Below are 7,195 nucleotides of genomic sequence, written 5' to 3' on the forward strand. Positions count from 1 at the left end.
ATACAGTATCTTGTGTAATTTCATCCAGTGTATATACAGTGCCTTCAGAAAGCATTCACACCCTTTCATTTTTTTCACATTTGGTTGTGTTACAGCTTGATTTTTTTGTTTTTGTGTCACTGATCGACACACAACACCCCATAATGAAATGTTTACAATTTTATTTGTATTTTTATATAATCTAAAATGTCTTTGCATGTACTCTGTGTGCAATACTAACATTTAACCTCTAAAACTCTAAGACATTGGGGTCTAATATATTTAAAAAATATATTATTCTAAAATTGATTAAATACTTTTTTTTACTCATCAGTCTACACAAAATACCCCATAATGAAAAAGCTAAAACAGGTTTAAAGATGTTTTAGCAAATTTAGAAAATAAAAGAAACTGAAATGTCACATTTAAATACGTATTCAGACTCAACTTTGTTGAAGCACCTTTGGTTTGTCATTATGGGGTATTGTGTCTGGATTTATTTTATCATAATTATTTTTTTTAACCTTTATTTAACTAGTCAAGTCAGTTAAAAACAAATTCTTATTTTCAATGAGAAAAACATTTCCCTTTAGGGTGTATCTTAATGGCTGTGTGTAACGGCTTTCTTCCTGGGAAGGAGAGGCGGACCAAAACGCAGCGTGGTTAGGGTTAAACAGCTTTAATCAGGACGAATTCCCGAGAAACACTACAAATATACAAAACAATAAATGTGAAAACCGAAATAGTCCTGTGTGGTGAAACAAACACAGACACGGAAATAATCACCCACAAACCCCAACACAAAACAGGCTACCTAAATATGGTTCCCAATCAGAGACAATGACTAACACCTGCCTCTGATGAAGAACCATCAGGCCAAACACAGAAACAGACAAACTAGACATACAACATAGAAAGCCCACCCAGCTCACGTCCTGACCAACACTAAAACAAGGACAACACACAAGAACTATGGTCAGAACGTGACACTGTGATAAGAGATAACCGAGGATCGATCAATAACATTGTAGTTACTCCACAATGCTAACATATTTTTTTAAACCTTTATTTAACCTTTAATTAACTAGGCAAGTCAGTTAAGAACAAATTCATATTTACAATGACTAACACAAATGTCAGAGTGAAAATAGAGAAGCCTGTACAGAATAAAATTATTACAAAAATGTATCTTGTTTGCAATAAGGCACTAAAGTAATACTGCTAAAACTGTGGCAAAGAAATGTACTTTTGGTACTGAATACAAAGCCCTATGTTTGAGGCAAATCCAACACAAAACATCATTGAGTACCACTCTTCATATTTTCAAGCATGGTGGTGGCTGCATCATGTTTTGGGTATGCTTGTCATTGGCAAGGACTAGGGAGTTTTTTTTGATAAAAATAATTGGAATAGAGCTAAGCACAGGCAAAATCGTAGAGGAAAACCTGGTTCAGTTTGCATTCCAACAGACACTGGTGGACAAATTCACCTTTCAGCAGGAAAATAACCTAAAACAGACTAAATATACACTGGAGTTGCTTACCAAGGTGACATTGAACGTTCCTGAGTGGCCTAGTTGCAGTTTTGACTTTAATCGGCTTCAAAATCTATGGCAAGAAAATAACTGTCTATATACAGTCAATTTGTTTGAAGAATTTTTGAAAGAATAATGGGTAAGTATTGTACTATCAAGGTACAGAAAGAATCACTGCCGTAATCGCTGCCTAAGGTTATTCTAACATGTATTGCCTCAGGGGGATGAATAATTATATTAATCATTACATCTTTTTTTAAATGAATTAATTAGAATTGTTGACAAAAAAAATACTATTCAAACCATTTTAATCCCACTTTGTGACACAAATACATTTTGAAAAAGTAAAGATTACTTTTTGAGCGCATTGTATGTAACATAAAGAGTAAGAGTAGAACATGTAGTGATTACCTACATGGGTATGGTGATGGGCTTGGAACATGCCCACTGGAACATGATGTCATTTGTCTCTGTGAGGAACATCTGCATTGAGTGACTGTTTAGAACAGCCCCCTGTCAGACAGCCAGCGTGTGGAATAAAGCCCAATCTAAAAGAGACCTGACATGGGCCAATACTAGCTGCTAGCACCAGTCAGTTCTCCAGAGAGATTCATATATCAAGATTAAATGTTTTTAGATCCAACATCGTGACAAGCAGGGGATTTTCCATAAACCTTCATTCATGTTTGCTTCATTTGAGAAGTCTAGAGAAAGAGGAGTGGAAATGCTGTGAGGAGTAGAAAGGCCTGACAAGTACATGGACAATACCATTTTTTCCATTTTTTGGTCCTAGCATTGTCAAAACGGTTTCTTAATTCTTCTTGTCAGCTCAAGATGTATTCTGTTTTAAAAGAAACTGTGTTTGATCTCACTATGTCCCCTTTAAAAAAAGTTGTTTTATACCAGAATCAGTTTTACAATGATGTATTTCTCTACTGTACATGAAGTACAAGATAGGAATATGGGCTAAGAAGATAAGAAGCTAAGAAGAGAAGCTAAGAAGAGCTGATATTACCTCAGGTAATACCTCAGGCTAATGCCATAAACAAGACTGGAGATACATTTACCTCAGGCTAATGCCATAAACAAGACTGGATATACATTTACCTCAGGCTAATGCCATAAACAAGACTGGATATACATTTACCTCAGGCTAATGCCATAAACAAGACTGGAGACACATTTACCTCAGGCTAATGCCATAAACAAGACTGGATATACATTTACCTCAGGCTAATGCCATAAACAAGACTGGAGACACATTTACCTCAGGCTAATGCCATAAACAAGACTGGATATACATTTACCTCAGGCTAATGCCATAAACAAGACTGGGGATACATTTACCTCAGGCTAATGCCATAAACAAGACTGGGGATACATTTACCTCAGGCTAATGCCATAAACAAGACTGGATATACATTTACCTCAGGCTAATGCCATAAACAAGACTGGATATACATTTACCTCAGGCTAATGCCATAAACAAGACTGGAGATACATTTACCTCAGGCTAATGCCATAAACAAGACTGGATATACATTTACCTCAGGCTAATGCCATAAACAAGACTGGGGATACATTTAGACAGACATTGTCTGATGTTTCTGAAATGTGTGTCTTTATGAAACGCTGCTGCTTTTCCAGTGGGCACTGAAGCATTCAAACCAACATTCACATCTGAAAGACTTTACTGTCTAGGTACATGGAAACTGCCTTTGATGAAAGCAGAACGTATGCACAAATTGACTTAAATAATGATACAAAATATACAGTATACATATCCTAGTGGGCATAGAGGTGGCTAGTGAAAACAACCCGACAAGCTCTCTCTTTCTGGGAGAGGAAGAAAGGAACAAAAAGAAAAAGAGGAAGAGGTGAGGAGGACAAAATAATTGAGCGTAGGCCTTAGCACTCTGATAATGCATCACACTTAAGTTCCTTCACATATTATGTCACATCTGACTTCCAACAGGAGGCTTCCGTCAAGATGCATCAGCCTTCATTCACATGAGAGAGGGCAGCAATATTTAAAATAAAAAAGAAACATCCCCTGACAGATGCCACAATGGCACTGGATGTGTCCTAAATGCCACCCTATTCCCTATGAAGTGTACTATTTTTGACCAAGGCCCATAGGGCTCTGTTAAAATTATGTGCACTATATAGAAAATAGGGTGAAATTTGTGACACAACCTAGCACTGCTTTTCATTATCAATGCTCCTGCCTCTCGCTCGCCTGTGTGTCACCTGTGTCACTATCTTCTCCAATGTCCCCGAACGAGGCACCGCACCCCACCTCCACCATCTCTCCTCTCCTCCTTTACTCTCTCTCTCTTCCTCCACCTCTAATCCCCCGCTCCCCAGGCCCCTGGTTGCCCTGCATTGTTCCACTGAGATCTTCTTTCTTGCCCACAAGTTTCCTCTTCATTGATTTCTTAATTCATCCTCTCCTCCCTACGTCCATCTCTCTGAATTTGTAAAATGAATTTCTACTCATTCACAGGTGCCATTCTTCTTCTTCGTCTTGTTCTTCTTCTCCTACTCCACCTCCCCTCCTCCTCTTTCCTCCTCCACCTTTCTGTTATCTCTCCCTCCTCTCTCTCCCCTTCATCCCCCTCTCCTTCTTTCCTAGTACTTCTGTTTTTTGTTGTTGCGGTCCCTCTGTTTATGCAATCACATGTTTTGAAGTGACAGGCCAGGATAGATATGTAATATTAAAGAGGGGACTTATGCATTTTTTTTTATTCGTCACTTCCCAGTTAACATATTCTGGCTCACGTGGGCAGGCCTGATCCATCCTCCAGCCAACCTGCCTGGGCTGTGAGGGAGTGATAGGTATAGAAAGGCCTCTGCTCTGCCATCTCTAATGTATTCTCCTCTAATGTAAGTAGTATTCATAGCACTAAGGTTAATTAATAGCCCTAAGTAGCCAGGGTTTTCACAGAATATCAGCCCTGTAGAATCACCGGTGCACCAATTAAGGGCCATTTTTTCCTCTCTCTATTCAAATGTTAATGGACCTCTTTCAGTGCCGCTCGGTGCGGTGCTGGGCAGAGACAGGGAATGTACAGGTTAGGAAGCACTGAGGTGACACTCTAACAGTTTATAGATGATACTCTAGCCCCACAGCTTACACCACAGTGGAAGACTTGTCCCTTCATCCCTCACACACCGCCTCTGATACACACACACACACCGCCTCTGATACACACACCTCCTCTGATACACACACACACACCTCCTCTGATACACACACACACACACACACACACACACACACACACACACACACACACACACACACACACACACACACACACACACACACACACACACACACACACACACACACACACACACACACACACACAGCCTCTGATACACATACACACACACCGCCTCTGGGGCGGCAGGGTAGCCTAGTGGTTAGAGCGTTGGACTAGTAACCGGAAGCTGACAAGGTACAAATCTGTCGTTCTGCCCCTAAACAGGCAGTTAACCCACTGTTCCTAGGCCGTCATTGAAAATAAGAATGTGTTCTTAACTGACTTGCCTAGTTAAATTAAGGTAAAAAAAATAAAAAATACACACACTACCTCTGATACACACACACACACCGCCTCTGATACACACACCACATCTGAAACACACACACACCTCTGATACACACACACACCGCCTCTGATACACACAACACACACACCCTCTGATACACACACACACCACCTCTGATACACACACACACCGCCTCTGATACACACACACACACCGCCTCTGATACACACACACACCGCCTCTGATACACACACACCGCCTCTGATACACACACACACCCCCTCTGATACACACACACACCGCCTCTGATACACACACACACCGCCTCTGATACACACACCGCCTCTGATACACACATGCACCGCCTCTGATACACACACACACCGCATCTGATACAGACACACACCGCCTCTGATACACACACCGCCTCTGATACATACTCACACCGCCTCTGATACACACACTGCCTTTGATACACACACACACCCCTCTGATACACACACACACACACCGCCTCTGATACACACACACACCGCCTCTGATACACACACTGCCTTTGATACACACACACACCCCCTCTGATACACACACACACACACCGCCTCTGATACACACACACACCGCCTCTGATACACACACACCGCCTCTGATACACACACACACGGCCTCTGATACACACACACACACCGCCTCTGATACATACACCTCCTCTGATACACACACACACACCGCCTCTGATACATACGCCTCCTCTGATACACACACCACATCTGAAACACACACACACCTCTGATACACACACACACCGCCTCTGATACACACACACACACCGCCTCTGATACACACACACACCGCCTCTGATACACACACACCGCCTCTGATACACACACACACCCCCTCTGATACACACACACACCGCCTCTGATACAACCACACACCGCCTCTGATACACACATCGCCTCTGATACACACATGCACCGCCTCTGATACACACACACACACCCTCTGATACACACACACAACCGCATCTGATACAGACACACACCGCCTCTGATACACACACCGCCTCTGATACATACACACACCGCCTCTGATACACACACACACCACCTCTGACACACACACCGCCTCTGATACACACACCGCCTCTGATACACACACCGCCTCTGATATACACACACACCGCCTCTGATACACACACACACAACCTCTGATACACACACACACCGCCTCTGATACATACACACACCGCCTCTGATACACACACTGCCTTTGATACACACACACACCCCCTCTGATACACACACACACACACCGCCTCTGATACACACACACACCGCCTCTGATACACACACACCGCCTCTGATACACACACACTCACACCGCCTCTGATACACTCACACACGGCCTCTGATACACACACACACCGCCTCAGAGACTCACAATCCCACACACACATCCAACATGGTTTCCCCTTTTACAATTTGTTGACCATAACAACCAAGTCATCTAGACCAAACCACATAATAATATAGAGATTTTGTTCCCATTTTAGCTGGCCTTTCATAGTCACCTGCACCAGGAGACCCTTACAGCATCTGTACGAGACGTAGACTTTGAACAGCACCCGGACTCCTCCCTCTCCTTTTCCCTCTCCTTTTCCCTCTCCTTTCCCCTCTCCTTTTCCCTCTTCCCTCTCCCTCATCACCCCAGCTCTCCTTTTCCCTCTCCTTTTCCCTCTTCCCTCTCCCTCATCACCCCATCTCTCCTTTTCCCTCTCCTTTTCCCTCTCCCTCATCACCCCATCTCTCCTTTTCCCTCTCCTTTCCCTGTCCTTTTCCCTCTCCCTCATCACCCCATCTCTCTTTTTCCCTCTTCCCTCTCCCTCATCACCCCATCTCTCCTTTTCCCTCTCCTTTCCCTCTCCCTCATCACCCCATCTCTCCTTTTCCCTCTCCTTTTCCCTGTTATTTTCCCTCTCCCTCATCACCCCATCTCTCCTTTTCCCTCTTCCCTCTCCCTCATCACCCCATCTCTCCTTTTCCCTCTCCTTTTCCCTGTCCTTTTCCCTCTTCCCTCTCCCTCATCACCTCATCTCTCCTTTTCCCTCTCCTTTTCCCTGTC

Source organism: Oncorhynchus kisutch, linkage group LG14, assembly GCF_002021735.2.
Source record: "Oncorhynchus kisutch isolate 150728-3 linkage group LG14, Okis_V2, whole genome shotgun sequence".
NCBI lineage: Eukaryota > Metazoa > Chordata > Actinopteri > Salmoniformes > Salmonidae > Oncorhynchus > Oncorhynchus kisutch.